This window comes from Cajanus cajan, chromosome 5 (genome assembly GCF_000230855.2).
Source record: "Cajanus cajan strain Asha chromosome 5, NIPB_CcT2T_4, whole genome shotgun sequence".
Lineage (NCBI taxonomy): Eukaryota > Viridiplantae > Streptophyta > Magnoliopsida > Fabales > Fabaceae > Cajanus > Cajanus cajan.
This window is the reverse complement of record NC_138521.1, coordinates 11,227,719-11,244,544: the sequence shown is the minus strand read 5'-3', so window position 1 is coordinate 11,244,544 and position 16,826 is coordinate 11,227,719. Positions and strand designations below refer to the sequence as shown.

General features: G+C 37.9%; 1 long non-coding RNA gene across 1 annotated transcript; it reads right to left on the bottom strand.

The window, feature by feature from the left end:
• Positions 1-232: 232 nt before the first annotated feature.
• Positions 233-1,122, bottom strand: LOC145958227 (uncharacterized). The gene is made up of 2 exons (XR_014433879.1): positions 833-1,122; positions 233-614 (listed from the first exon to the last, which is right to left on the bottom strand). It is a non-coding gene; the product is annotated as an uncharacterized LOC145958227 (long non-coding RNA).
• Between the last annotated feature and the right edge of the window lie 15,704 nt (positions 1,123-16,826).

Sequence of the window (16,826 nt, the reverse complement as noted above, 5' to 3'; positions counted from 1 at the left end):
TTGACCAAATCCATTGTTGCTATTGTTGCTATGAGATTGATTATATTGCTAGGTATTGTTTCTATTTAGCAAGAGTTGCTATTTTTTTATGTTGTTGTGGTTATTTTTGTTAACTTGTTATTATTATTTTGATCTAACTTAATTATTTTATTTATGTTTGCATATATAATTATTATATAGTCTCAGCTAGGGAACTGAAACCTGAATTGAGATTATTATAAAATTTGACATGTTTTTTTTTCTTTGTTTCTTTTATTTCAATTAGTTGTTTCATCTAGATTATTTTTATGTTGTCAAAGAGCAGTGTGCACACTAAATGCACGTTAAATTACCTCTTGATCCGTAAATTGTTTTTCTATGGTTTTTGTGTTTGTGTGCAGCTTAGTTTGCCTACCAGGGGTAACTTTAATATTCTGAAAATACCAGTAGTAGCCTATATTGGAAAAATAGGGGAAATCAAAATAAGTAGCAGTCCTAAGAATATGCTGTAAATATATTAGAACATGATGTTTTTTCCTTAACAATCAGCTACAGCAGCTTGTTATTTGCAAAGTTGATTCCCAACTAATTTCTTCATGAAGAAAGCAGTTGAAACCCTGGGATAAAATCTTGCCCTGTTAGAAACCAGAAAAGGATAATGTGAATTAGAGTTTAATAAACATGTTTACGAGTTATCAGCATAAAGAGAAATTACAGTGTAAAACTAAAAGGTTCTTCATTCAAAATACCACAAAATTATGTAAATTGTGTGTATATAGTTCTAACTAACGAAATAAGAGACTTTAAAAAATAACAAACCCAACAAAGAAAAAATAGATTTATTATTATATACCTGACATTAGCTTCAAAATCTAGGGGATTTGGACTTGTGCTGCCACCGGAGCCATATGCATCATAGGCACCAATTGCTGTTTAAAAATAAAAAGATTAAACAGTTCATTGTTTTAACATTTTTCTTTTTGCAATAATTTTGAAAATGAAATCAAAATGATTTAACATTGATTAGTCAGCGTGATCAATCTCGTTACCTCGAGTACTATGATTATTATATATATGTCACTTATTGCTTATATTATTTTTCCATGGTGTATAACCAGGTTTCTATTTACCCATTGCAAAATGCAAGCCAACATATACAAAATTCTTCTGATTCTTTATTATTATTATTATTTTAATTTAATTAGAGTACACGACAACTAAATTTAAACTATATATTTAATGCAGGCATGTTCTATCACTTATCTAGTATGTGTTAGTTGATAGGCTTATTGAACTAATGCTTATTAGTGTTGATTTGTTTTTTTAATGTGTTGATTGCTATTAATTGAAATAGATATATTGCAGAGGGTGGCCTAACTGGGGAGCGCAAGCGGTGGGTGCCTCGAAGAGGTAAAACACCTCTAGATGCCAGGAGGAGTTGAAGTTGTACAATAAAAAGCTTATAAAGATGTTGCAGAATGAAGGACTTGCAGCTTTAGGGGATGGTGTATCTGAATCTGATTATATTAGAGTGCTGGAGAGGCTAAAGAAACTCATAAAGGGGCTCTGTTGTGGCTCTATTGGTGCAAAAATAAGCTTAATTTTTTTTTTAAAAAAAATGAAATCTACATCGGTTCTCCAGAGAACCGATGTAGATTTATGCTTAAATCTACATCGGTTTTTCAGAACCGATGTAAAAATGTATATATTTTCTACGTCGCTTTATTCTACATCAGTTTTAGAACCGATGTAAATACCTTTAAAGAACCGATGTAAAATATGCGTATTGTAGTAGTGCCTTTTATTTAATTTACCTTGACCCCTCAAATATTTTAGTGATTCATGATCACTATGAATGACAAATTCCTTGATCACAAGATAATTCCCAAGTTTGAAGGGCTCGAACCAAAGCATAAAGCTCATTGTCATAGGTTAGGTAGTTCAAGGCAGCCCCATGAAGGTTTTTACTAAAATAAGCTATGGGATGGCCACCTTGTAACAACACAGCTCCTATGCCAATTCCTGAAGCATCACATTCTAGCTCAAAAGTTTTGTTAAAATCTGGTAAAGCTAGAACAGGTGCTTAAGTGAGCTTTTGCTTAAGCTCTTGAAAGGCTAAGTTATGCTTTTCTTGCCAAAGAAAGACCACATCCTTCTTCACTAACTCATTGAGTGGTGAAGCTAATATAGAGAAGTTAGGAACAAAACGTCTATAAAAGCTTACCAAACCATGGAAGCTCCTAACTTCACTTACATTAATAGGAATAGGCCATTCTTGAATGGCTTTGATTTTCTCAGGATCTACATGAACCCCATTTTTACTCACTACAAATCCCAAGAATATAACATTATCCACACAAAAGGTACACTTGTCTACATTTGCAAACAAGTGATTTTCTCTAAGCACAAGCAACATTTGCCTTAAGTGATCCACATAGTCACTTAGACTCTTGCTATAGATTAAAATATCATCAAAATAAACAACTACAAATCTACCAAAGCAATCCCTAAGGACATGATTCATCAACCTCATGAACGTACTCGGGGCATTAGTAAGCCCAAAAGGCATTATTAACCATTCATATAATCCAAATTTAGTCTTAAAAACAGTTTTCCATTCATCACCTTCTTTAATACGAATTTGATGATATCCACTTTTAAGATCTATTTTGGAAAATATGGATGAACCATGTAGTTCATCAAACATGTCATCAAGCCTAGGAATTGGGTGCCTATATTTTATGGTGATGTTGTTGATGGCTCTACAGTCACAACACATCCTCCATTTTCCATCTTTTTTTGGCACCAAAAAAATGGCACAGTACAAGGGCTTAAACTGTTTTGAACCCAGCCCATATCCAACAAGTCTTGTACTTACTTCTCTAACTCCTATAAGCTAGTCTATTGGGAAGACTAGCTCCTAGGACAAAATCTATTTGATGTTCTATACCCCTGAAAGGTGGAAGACCATTGAGTCCTTCACTAGGGAATACATAATCAAATTCAACTAAAAGATTTTGAATATCAAGAGGTAGAGAAGTATCTACATGACTTGTTGCAGTGCATGTGAGTGTTCCTCTACAAATGAGGACATATGAAGATGGTTCAATCAAGAGAGATGTTTTTGACAAAGTTTTAGTAGAAAGATTCTCTCCTTGTTGAACTATCTCTAGAGAGGGAACACTAGACTCTCTAGAATCCTCTTGATTCCTAATTTTTAGGTTTTTTTTTGAACTTCCCTTTTTGTTTTCTAATTCCTTATCTTGGTCACGTTTAGCTTTCATTTGTACTTGATCCTCAGCCACTTGAGATGGTGAGAGAGGATGAAGTACAAACTTTTTACCCTTATGTGTGAAGGTTATTTTGTTAGTAAGGCCATCATGAGTTATTTGCTTGTCAAATTGTCATGGCCTTCCTAACAAAATACGGCAAGCCTCCATGGGAACTACATCACATTTGACTTTATCTTCACAATTCCCAATGGAAAACTCTACCTCCACTTGTTGATTAACCACCATATCCCCATCATCATTGAGCCAATGAAGTTGATAAGGTTTGGGATGGGGTGTGGTAGTCAATCCTAACTTATCAACCATCCTAGTGCTACAATAATTACACCAAGAGCCACTATCCACAATGAGAGAACAAGCCTTGTTTGAAATATTACACCTTGTATGAAATATGGTTGAGGTTAGCAAAAAAACACATAGAAGGGGGGGTTGAATATGTGTGTATGTGTGTTCTAAGGAAATTTTAAAATCATTTTACGCGAGAGTAATATACTTCGTCCAATGCACTTTCGAATATCAGACGGTTAGGCAGAATTTGGTTAACACAAGATCATTGCGTCTGAAGGATTTATTGACTGCTGAGGAAAATGGTTTATAATAATAATTGAAGTTCTTACATTTTCCTTTTCAAGATAGTTTCGTTTAAGGACAAGAAGTAGATAAGGCTTTTTAGTGTAGTATATTTATTAAACGAACTTGCATCTTCGTCTGAAAATTGGTTTTTTTTATAAAAAAGATAGATATGCTAAGGCATCACTATGTGAAAAAGAGATCCTAACCAGGTTAGCACCTCAATCCACACCAATCATCTGCAGCATATCCAAATGCACTAAAAAATAAAAGAAAGTAAAAGTACAAGTGGGGGGACCAAACCAAAACCCACCTAAAAAATACAATACAAAGACAGAGATACAAAGATATGTAATCAATGCCAGACAATTGGTTTTAACTGTATGTAAATATTGGATGAAGTTTTTCACTAAGATTTACTTAGTAAGGTAGATTTGTTCCTAGTTAAACAGGAAAAGTAATGCAATCATTTTATACTAGTTCGCTCAACTGAGCTACGTCCAGTCTCTTTCAACTAAAGGGTTCCACTAGATATCAAAATGAAGAACATTTGAGTAATATCGTCCACTCCTGGACCTGAGTATTCTCGACCACTCCTGGCCCTGAGTATTCTTGACCACTCCTGGCTCGCCAGCTTCACTCACCAGCGCTAGTATTCTTAAACCACTTCTAGTTCTCCAAGTATTCTCGACCACTCTTGGCCCTTTGGCCTCACTCACCAACGATAGTATTCTTAAACCACTTCTGGTTCTCTAAGTATTCTCGACCACTCCTGACCTGTTGGCTTCACTCACCAACGCTAGTATTCTCTTATCAGCCACTTCTGGCTAACAGTGAGTATTCTTTGACAAGCCCCTCCGGACTTTACAAGTATTCTTTTCCTAGCCTGTTCAGGCTTTCAATGTGGGCTAGACAGGTTTGGTTTGAGTGTATGGGTTACTCTCAAGGAGAGGAAACATATATTTATACACTTACTAAGGTTTCACTACCTTAGTCTTACACAGATTCTAAGTGTGTGTTTTACTCTTTTACAACGAGGATACATCTGATTACTACACTCACTAAGGTTTCCTTCCTCAGATACACTTGAAACCCCTTAGACTACAGAGACGAATACAATGATACATTGTATGTTTGACTATGAAGAGCTGATCTCTGATCTCTCTGTTTTTCCTTTGGACTTATTATTACTTTTGGTCCCTAACATTCAGAGCCCAAGGCAACGCCAACCTTTTCGGTTTGAGGTTATTGCATACTTATAGGCCTGTAAAATTTTCCCGTTGCATATGTCCGTTGAAGCTAATATAGTCATTCATGACTAGTTCGATCCTTTCATTTAATGCATTTGGTTTTACATTAAATGTTGCTTCGTATTCTTAGACATTGCGTGTATTCTTCTCTGTCCTGTTGCCAGTAGTTTTTGACTTTATTTGAGACCTAGAAATTATTTGTCTTTTTCTGGTCATGCAACAATATAGCCGTTGTCCTTTTCTGAAAAAGTAATGCACTTTTTTCTGACACATGCATGCCTTGCTTTTGCGTGCTTCTTTTCTTCTTCGTTTCTTCTTTTAACAACGCTATTACGTTGAGAACACTTATGTGATCGTAGATGATGCTTTGAGTAATCTTTTCAGACTTGATAAGTGCTAGCGCGACAATCTTCGTCTACATCTGTTAATCTCATGCATCTCACGTCTTGTTCTCCATATGAGTATTTTGACATTGGTGCTTTGGCATCTTATATGGTCTGGTCAGCATTACAGACAGACTTGTCTTCGCCTAGAGTATCTTTTAGTCTGTGCTGCTCTTGGCTTTGATGCACGTTTTGTTACGTCAGACGAAGACATTCCCAAAGAGGTTTTGAGTGAGACAAATATAATATATGTTGTTATCTCTAACAAATGAGTCAGTGTTTTAGAAAGACGTAAGAACATGTACAAAGTGGCATAAGCATCCGACGATACAAGACAAAAGAACAACATAAATAAGACTCAGACAGAAGATGATCAACGACCAGGAAGATAGTGGAAAGCCTGACCATATACAAAGTTCACCAAGACGAAAGAAAAGTCAAAACACTGATTAGACAAAGGTCAAGGCATTATACTACTTGTCGACTAATAGACGTAGACGAAGAACGACACATAATCACCTGAGGAATCATGGTTCAAAGGACAGTTTGAATATCGTTTACACTCACAGAAGAACACATGAAGTCGGACGAATTATGACAAGAGAAGAAGAAAGAGGAAGAGTGTACTCAAATGTTAAAACATGCGTATGTCAGCAACAGTACATCACTTTTCAGACAAGGACAAAAGCTTCACAACTATAGGATCCGAAAAGGACAGAAGTTTCCTAGGACTCTGCTACATTCAGATACAGCTACCAACTGAGCAGGAAAACTTCACGCATTGTCTATGAACAAGAAGCAACATTTAATGCAAGAATTAGAGCATTAAATGTGAAGATGAAACTAGTCGTGAACGACTATATTTGCGTCAACGGGAAGGTGCAACGGGCAGAAATCACAAGACTATATAAGCCTCAACTTCAAACTTTAAAGGTTGGCTGTTGCTGTCCAAAAATTGGTGCGAGCATGAAGAAGAGCTATATTCAGCCCATATAGTAACAAAATTAAAGACAGACCAGACAGAGTCAAATGTATCGTAGTGTAATTCTCTCTATAGACTAAGGAACTCTAAATGCATACATCTTAGAGAGAAAAACCTTAGTGAGTGTAGATCATATATGTATCTTCTCAGTGAGAGTAACCCAATACACTCGAACCCGACTATATATTTATCAGTTGTAAAGCCTGAAGAGGCTAGGGAAAGAATACTTGTAAAGCCCGGAGGGGCTTGTCAAAGAATACTCACTGCTAGCCAGAAGTGGATGATAAGAAAATACTAGCGTTGGTGAGTGAAGCTGACGGGAAAGGAGTGGTCGAGAGTACTTGGAGAACCAGAAGTGGTTTAAGAATACTAGCGTTGGTGAGTGAAGCCGAAGGGCCAGGAGTGGTCGAGAATACTTGTACCAGAAGTGGTTGAGAATACTAACGTTGGTGAGTGAAGCTAGCGGGCTAGGAATACTTGGGCCAGGAGTGGTCGAGAATACTTGGACCAGGAGTGGTTCTAACCTGGGTTGTTCATAATACTCACTGCTAGCCTAAAGAGGCTAAGAAGAATATACTAGTGTTGATGAGTGAAGTCAACGGGCCAGAAGTGGTCAACAATACTTGTGTACTTTATTTCATATCTAGTGCAACCCTTCAAGTTGAAGGAGACTGGACGTAGCTCTGTTGAGCGAACCAGTATAAAATGATTACATTCTTTTATTTACTTAGGCGCAAATCTTCCTCATTGATTAAATCCTTGCGAAAGACTTCGTCCAATGTTCATATATATTTAAAACAACTTTTAGACGAAGATGCTAACTTTGCTTGACAAACTTATTACACTAAAAGTTCATTTGCTACTTATTCTTAAACGAAACTATCTTGAAAAGGAAAATGTAAGACCTTCAATTAATACTTTTATGATACATTTTCCCTAGTGGAAGATAAACCTTTTAGACGCATTGATTGTTCGTTAATCAAGTTCTACACAATCGTCTGATATTCAAAAGTGTAGTGGACGAAGAGCACTACTCTTGTGAAAATGTTGTTTTAAAATATCTTTGTCCACACACATACATATTCAACCCCCCTTTCTATGTGTTTTTCCGCTAACCTCAATTGGTATCAGAGCTTGACCCCTTGGATTGAGCATCTAACAATGCAGGGGAATACGACGATCCACAGAAAAACAAAGGACGAAGGAGTGCTAAAAAGCAAGGAAGAAGAACAACTGATATAGGTAAAACAGGTACCATCTTATTCAATCAAATAAAGCATAACCTACACTATATTAGGATAGATATCGTCTGACATGCTAGAATAGGTATATAAGTCTTGTGTCCGTACAGACAGAGACATAGTGAATTGATGCGTTTGTATACACCTGTGGACACTACAAGAAATTGCAGCGTCTGGGATTCCTCGTCTGATGAAGTGTGCAAAACACTTCTCTTGTGTCCAGAAAATTTAGGTTGTCAAAAATGTCATTAATGAACGAACCACAGTCAGAGACAAACATTCTTCGCATTTAAAAGATGAAAAACTTAAGTTGATAAACGACAAAACCATCGTTTGAAATCACTATCTTGAAAGGAAATCTTCTTCCTAATATTAATGTGCGTTGTACGACAGTCTAAGTGGAGTAGACCAAAGGACGCCATGTCACGCAATTTAAAAAAAAAATAAGCAAAAAGTATTCTTCTGTTTCAAAACAAACTCTATATCTTCCTTCCTATTAGAAAGCATACATCCTACGTTTTACATCCTTGAAACTCAAAACCCTAACCTCTCATCTCAGAAACCCTTCTTCTCCATTGCAATGGCTGCACAAGCTGGAAACGATGCTAACACGAACATTCTAGCAGAGATGCAAGAAGCTACTGACTGTGTCCACACCTTCACTATAGAGGAAAAGCCAATCGTATACCTAGAACATCGCTTCGACATCAAGAAAATGAAGGAATGGGGGATACCTATTTATGAAGACTTCGCCAAATGCGGAATCCTTGGGTACTTTAATATTAAGGAGGTAGTCTATCCTGGTTTGATAAAACTGTTCTATGAATCCTTAAGAATCCATCAAGAGTCATTTGAAGGGAATGTCCTCGGAATAAGGATCTAAATATCCCCCTCTATCATCGCTTAAGCCATTGGATGTGAAAAGGTTGGGAACACTTATCAGGAAGAATGGATTTCCGATGCTGGAGGACTGAAAATAGTTACCAAAACCCTTCACAAAGAAGGTGAGAAAGGGCCAATAGTCTACAAAAAACTTAAAGACACGGCCAAAATCTATCAACAAATTCTGAACAAATCAATCCTCCATAAAATAGGTGGCAAAGATAGCATATAAAAAATGCACAAGTTTTGTCTTTTCCATATGATGACCGAGGCTGCCTTTGATCTACCCCAAACATTGTTTTAGCACTGGAAAGGATGTCTGAAGGATTGCAAGAACTTCATAGTTCACACCATGCTTTTAAATAAGATCCTCTGGGATGAAGGCGTCTATCACAAGTTTCACAATCTTGAAGATGAAGAGGAGAAACAGAAGATCATGAATATGGGGTCAAACAAACGGTTGCAACCTATTATGTTCGGAAAGGTTAACCTAGGAAAAATGCCTGTGAGCTACACCGTTCCTAATCCCGTTGAAGCAATTGAAATAAAGGAGATTGGAGAAGGGCAACGTGAGACGCTTTCAAGGAAGCGTAAGTCATCTACACCCCCCATAAACATTGAACCTCTGGCTGCTGCAACACCAAGATCCAGACGAAGAATGGTCCTTCAAGAGGACGAAGAACTCGCGTCTGATGATGAGGACAGACAACCCATTGGGGAAATTATGAAAAGAAAAGCCCTACTACCATTACGTGCACCACCTCTATCCACAAAAAGGAGAATCATAAAGCTCAGATCAAAGATAGTGGATAAACATGTGTTTGAGGATCTCACCAGTTCAACTCAGATGGAAACACTTGTGAATGTTCCTTCCCCTTCTGTCACTGAACATTCACCATTTGTAAGTGACATTCTTCATATCCTTCACCTCTCTTGTCAAACTACTCTTAATCTGTATTTACTCCTAATTTGTCCTATAGGTGGTCACTATAGATATTACAACATTAAGGAATAGAAAGTTGACAATCAAGGTTGATCTTATGATCCTACCTCCAGTTCCTTCATTCTTTCCGACATTCTCCCTTAAAGAACCATCTGCCTCAAGGATACCAGAAGGAACGGATAAGGGGACAGACATTTACTCTATCATCTTTCCTGGAACTGTCGACCTGATAAGAGGGCAGAGCTGCTCAAAACCAACCATCTCACTAATGATAGGAACATCAGTATGAGAAATAGGGTTGGTATGAGAATAAAGCCACGACCTTACATTGTGGACAGAACAATTAGTGTGCTTTGTGAGCGCTATCCTATTAACTTGCCTGGACGTTACGTCTTACAAAAGCCCACCTTACATGCTTTGGGGTACTACAGACCTGTGTACTCGTGGCTCGAAGAAGGGTCAACTATATTGGATGCTTCAGGAAACCCTTTGCGTGACTCGCAAGGGAAGACTCACAAGTATGAAGCCATTATGCCTAACAAGCCTACATATGGGCCAGAATACTACTATCTCGAGCAATCTCCTCCTCCGGCTCCATTTTCTATTCTTGTTCGTCCAACTGCCTTTGGACTTAAAAAAAATCCCCTCCATCCTCTCCGACCACTTCACAGCCAGTAGAAAATCAACCTAGACATCCTCCTTCTACATATTTTCTACTGAAGAACTTCCCGGCACTTACTGTCACTGACCCTCACGGTCAAACAGTTGAAGACTTCTCCCTAACCTGTTTAAAAGTTCTTCCCTTGCCAGAATATGAGTATGAGGTAGGTGTGTATGAGTACAAACCATACTGCCCAGATGTGACTTTTTCTCCGTCTGTGGCGTATCTAGCTCTTCCATCTGATGCTATAACTGCCCTTCCTCCACCAACCTTCAAGAGGAAAATGTATCCAGGAGGAGTATGTAAGTCAAAGTCTGCTTGGGAGCCACCACAAGGGACTATTCAACTCATTCGTCCTATACACCAACAACCTTCGCCACTCAAGAAAATAACGTCATCCTCTAGATGTTCAAGAAAACACATATCACCTCTACCAAAGGTAGAATTCTTTAAACTATCAACTCAATTTCTCCATGTACATATTGGACATTATCGCTCCCTCTCGACATCTGATTATGCAGCCATCAATCATCTACGTTTGGGTATTGGTACACCTCTACAGCTGTACATACCCCAATCGCTATACATCCCTGTAAATGCACAAATCTATGTTTTCCTTGATCGTATCTGTCTTCGTCTGCCTCTAATTGATAAGAACAAAATGAAAGACCCAGTAATCCATCTTATACTGATGCCCATGCCATCCAAGGTTGAAGTTCGTCAATATAAGGCATGAAATTGGATCGACAACAAGACCTTGCCTGGACACGCATATACACTGAGGATGATGCTGGAAAGCTGTACCAGAATGTCATGTACAAGTGTGGGTAGGAAGCTAGTTCATCTGGTCTCTCGGATGAAGAAAAGGCCGAGACCCTCATGCTGCGTGGGTATCGCTAGATGACCCCATGCAAAGTAATGCACTTCAGCGACACATCTGCTACCTTTCTTAATAGACGACAAGGGTCTGATCTTGATGCTCTTAGCAAAAGATACTTCATCCACTCCTATCTTTTCAATCTTGACCTATACAAAGATGAGTGGAAGGCTATCACAGACACATGGCATAAGGTTGAGTATAAGTGGTGCAAGGACATCCCACCATGGTAACCTGGTATGCCTATGCCTTGGGATGCCCCTTCCGAAGATGCATGGTCCAAATCACACACATCCGAGCTTGTTTCTACTGAACCAATATCTGCGTCTGCATCTCTAGCCTTACTTCCATCTGCCCCTGAACCAACATAGCAATATGTCTTGATTGAGGAATTCAACAGGTTCAGGACTGACCTAGACAACAAGTTTTACAGCTTGTTTAATTTGATCGCATCCAAGCTTCCCAAGGATCCCCCTCCGTCTTGATGATCATATTCAGGGAAAATAGGACAACTCGTGAAGAATTAGTCATGCTAGGAAGAAGAAATTTTTTTACATTTCTTTTGTACCCACTTATTGTCATTTAATGCACATTTTTTTCTCTTCATCTGTTTCATTTTTTTGATGATTACAAAGGGGGAGAAATAGAAAAGAAATTAATCAAATACGTGTTAATGATTGAATAAAAAGTAAGGGAGAGAGCATACACTCAGGGGGAGAGTTGCATTTAATGAATATCATAATAAACAACAGGGTTATAACTAAAATCGAGTACTTCAAGTTCAAGCTCTTTTTTTGTCTCAAACTTTTTTTTTGTCTCAAGCTTCCAAGGTTTATCTGAAACAATTTTGATTAATTATATTTGTCATCATCAAAAAGGGGGAGATTGTTAAGTCAGACGAAGACACTTCCAAAGAAGTTTTGAGTGAGACAAATATAATATATGTTGTTATCTCTAACAAATGAGTTAGTGTTTCAGAAAGACGTAAGAACAGGTACAAAGCAGCATAAGCATCCGACGATACAATGATGGAATCATGCCAAGGAGGCCAAGAGGTGACATCTTGAAGGAACCAAGAGGAATGGGCTAGACATGAAGATTTGGGCCAGTGAAGGCCAATGGGCCCCATGGGCTTGGAAGGCCCAATTTGTTATTCGCATGGGCCACACCTTGAGATAGCCATTTTCTGCTATTTTGTATATATCATATTAGTATAGGTTTCATATGTTTTGGTCTTGTATTTTGGACCACATAGAGTAGCATTTTTGGGCCATAGGCTTATTGGACCTAGTTTTGGGCTTCATGGGCCTTTGGGTTTTTGGTACCCAATATTAGGCTCATTTTGTTTCTTTTATTATTTCCTTTTATTTGTATATGTTTGGCTATTGTATTTAGGCCATTAGAGTAGGAATATTGGAGGAATACTTAATAAGGCAAAACTAGCTTAAATTAGGTTTCATTTAGCATGCATTTAAGTTGAATTTGAGTCACATGTTTTAGCCAAGGGTGGTTGCACATGTGCACACTCAAATGCATCTTAAATTCACTCCAAATGAAGCTTAATTAGCCATGATTCACGTTTAGCACATGGCAGCCCAAAGAATTTGAATTCAAAATTCAAATTCTTGCCGCCAAAGTTCAAATTTGAACTTGGTGCCACTTTGGCTTGGCTAGTTGTCTATTTAAGTCTCTTCCTTCACATTTGTATTCACTTTGAATCAAATGAGAATTTTATAAACTTTCATTCAGCCAAGTCTCTTTCAAAGTCTCTGTCAAAGGTTCATAGCCTTAGCCTTAGGAATCCTAAATTCTAGGCTTAGTCCGTGGGCTTTCATTTGAGTTTCTAGCTAGGATACTTCCATCTTAGCTTAGGAATTCTTTCATATTTGATCTCCATTCTACATTCAAGTCCAGAATTCATTATCAAGGAAGAAAGATCCGTGAGCTTGGAGGAGGCAAGGGAAGATCAAGCTTCACTTCACCTACCTACTTCCATCATACAAGATAAAAGGCCAACATAAATAAGACTCAGATGGAAGATGATCAACGACCAGGAAGATAATAGAAAGCCTGACCATATACAAAGTTGACCAAGACGAAAGAAAAGTCAAAATACTGATTAGACAAAGGTCAAGGCAATATACTACATGTCGACTAACAGACGTAGACAAAGAACGACACACAATCACTTGAGGAATCATGGTTCAAAGGATAGTTTGAATATCGTCTACACTCACAGAAGAACACATGAAGTCAGACGAATTATGACAAGAGAAGAAGAAACAAGAAGAGCATACTCAAATGTTAAAACATGTGTATGTCAAGAAAAGTACATCACTTTTCAGATAAGGACAAAAGCTTCACAGCTATAGGATCAAAAAAGGACAGAAGTTTCCTAGGACTCTACTACATTCAGATACAGCTACCAACTGAGCAGGAAAACTTCACGCATTGTCTATGAACAGGAATCCACATCTAATGCAAGAATCAGAGCGTTAAATGTGAAGATGAAACTAATGGTGAACGACTATATTTTCGTCAACGGGAAGTTGCAACGGGCAGAAATCACAAGACTATATAAAACTCAACTTCAAACTTTAAAGGTTGGCTATTGCTGTCCAAAAATTGGTGCGAGCATGAAGAAGAGCTATATTCAGCCCATATAGTAACAAAATTAGAGACAGACCAGACAAAGTCAAATGTACCGTAGTGTAATTCTCTCTGTAGACTAAGGAACTCTAAATGCGTACATCTTAGAGAGTAAAACCTTAGTGAGTGTAGATCATATATGTATCCTCTTAGTGAGAGTAACCCAATACACTTGAACCCGACTATACATTTATCAGTTGTAAAGCCTAAAAAGGCTAGGAAAAGAATACTTGTAAAGCCTGGAGGGGCTTGTCAAAGAATACTCACTACTAGCTAGAAATTGCTGATAAGAAAATACTAGCCTTGGTGAGTGAGGCCCACAGGCCAGGAGTGGTCGAGAATACTTGGATAACCAGAAGTGGTTTAAGAATACTAGCGTTGGTGAGTGAAGCCGACGGGCCAGGAGTGGTCAAGAATACTTGAACCATAAGTGGTTGAGAATACTAGTGCTGGTGAGTGAAGCTGGAGGGCCAGGAGTGGTCGAGAATACTTAAGCTAGGAGTGGTCGAGAATACTTGGACCAGGAGTGGTTCTAACCTAGGTGGTTCATAATACTCACTACTAGCCTAAAAAGGCTGAGAAGAATATACTAGCATTGATGAGTGAAGTCAACTGTCCAGAAGTGGTCAACAATACTTGTGTACTTTATTTCATATCTAGTGGAACCCTTCAAGTTGAAGGAGACTAGATGTAGCTCTGTTGAGCAAACCAATATAAAATGATTACATTCTTTTATTTACTTAGACTCAAATCTTCCTTATTGATTAAATCCTTGTGAAAGACTTCGTCCAATGTTCATATATATTTAAAACAACTTTTAGATGAAGACGCTAACTTTGCTTGACAAACTTATTACACTAAAAGTTCATTTGCTACTTATTCTTAAACGAAACTATCTTGAAAAGGAAAATGTAAGACCTTCAATTAATACTTTTATGAGAAATTTTCCCTAGTGGAAGATAAATCTTTCAGACGCATTGATTGTTCATTATCAAGCTCTGCACAATCTTCTGATATTCAAAAGTGCAGTGGACGAAGAGCACTACTCTTGCGAAGATGTTTTTTTTTAAATACCTTTGTCCACACACACACATATTCAAGCCCCCCCCTCTATGTGTTTTTCTGCTAACCTCATGTTTGACTTTCTTCTGACCTGAGACATATGCCTTGTCTGATCTATGCTTTAGAACAGTTGCACTTGACACAACTTATCTGGATATTTTATGATTATCTGGCGCATATTCGTGTTCCATATATTCATCTTTTGATGCTCGATTTCCTATGTCATTTGCTTCATCTATCTCGACTTGTCTGGTCCGTGTCTTGCCTTAACTATTCTTCATAGGCTTCGTCTGATACTTTAGTGTCTCATCCTGGTGGTAGTCCTCTTCCGTCCGTGAGTAGACTTCGTTTTTATACTTGACTAGCCATCATCTAATTCTTTTATCTAGTTTGCACAATCTTCGTGGATTGTTGCATTTAATGGATTTGATCTTGCATTAGATGTCTGCTTGCTGAATCTGCGCTTCACGAGGTCTTTTGTACCATATGTTTGCTTTTATGACTGACATTAAGATATCTCTGTACTTTCTTGATATTGTAGCGATGTAGGTGTTGTCCTTTTCTGACTGGTAGGTGTACTTGCTCTGGCACACGCAGTTTTGATTTGTGGATAAGTGCTCGCCCATTTTTTTATCTTTCTTCTTCTATTTTGATGTCTTTATGTGTTCTTCTAAGAGTATGTATGCTAGGTAGTTCGTCTCGTTGTGTCTTCAGACGCAATCCTTTTTTCTTGATCTTCGTCTGTGTATCCGAGTCTCCATCTGGTGTGTTTTACCTTAGTTTTGTCCATCATCTTGGTTGCTCATGTCCTTTTCCTTTATTTCTTTTGTGTCTATGTTTGTGACTGTCTTCGTCTGATGTGTTCCCTTCGTTTGCTCAGTGCTTGACTCATGTCTCTTGGTCCTGGTATGGATGCATGTCAACTTGCTTGTACTTATATATGAAACACTAACACACTTGTTAGAAATAACAATACATATTATATTTGTCTCATTCAAAACTTTGCTGGAAATTGCTTTCGTCTTCATCTGACTCAACAATGTTCTCCCTTTGTGAATGTGTATCACTAGGTTGATTGCTGAGAAGCCTTCTTACCATAAGAAGTTCCCCATCATAAGGGTATGTGACCTCACATTTTTCTTCCTCACTTGTTTCTTCTTCATCCTCACTTGAAGATGTAGAAATAGTAGCTTCATCATGGCTACTATAAATGTCTTGGCCCCTTAAAATCATAATCTTTTTGTTAGGGCATTGAGAAGCAATGTGGCCTCTCCTAAGGCATTTAAAACATTTTATCTCACTAGAATTGGTGCTAATGTATGAGGTGTATTTTCCTTTTTCTTTTTCTTTTTTCCTTACCCTTGTCTAGGTTCTTCGAGGAATCAAAAGTTGTTTTCTTTTCAAAAAAATTTCCCTCCCTCTTGTGATCCTTCTTGTAATAAGAAGATGAGTAAGAGCTTTCCTTTTTGAAATTTTTTCTCAAATTTTGTTGGTCAACCTTGATGCAAAGTTGAACTAAATCATTTAAGTCTCTGTATGGTAAAAGCTCCACCTTATCCCTTATTTCCAAGTTGAGACCACTCAAAAACCTAGCAATGGTAATATTTTCCTCTTCCCTAATCCCTACCCTCATCATATATAGCTCCATGGTTTGTCTATACTTTTCAACACTCATGTGTCATTGTTGGAGCCTTTGAAGCTTATTGATAAGCTCCCTAGTATAATATGAGGGTATGTGTCTCCTCTTTAATGCACTCCTCAATTCATTCCAATATTGAATTGTAGAATCATTATGGAGACGCTTATCCCTAACAAGGGATGTCCACCAATACATGGCGTGGCTTTGAAAGCTCAAAGTGGTAAGAGACACCTTTCTCTCTTCACTTACTTGATGGCAAGCAAAGATTTGTTCAACCTTCATTTCCCAATCAAGGTACCCCTCAACATCATCCTTTCCATGAAAATAAGGGAGATCCACCTTGGGTTCCCTCACTTTGGGTGCCCTATGAGACCTTCTAGGGGGTTGTTGATAATGATCACCTATGGCTAGGCTTTCT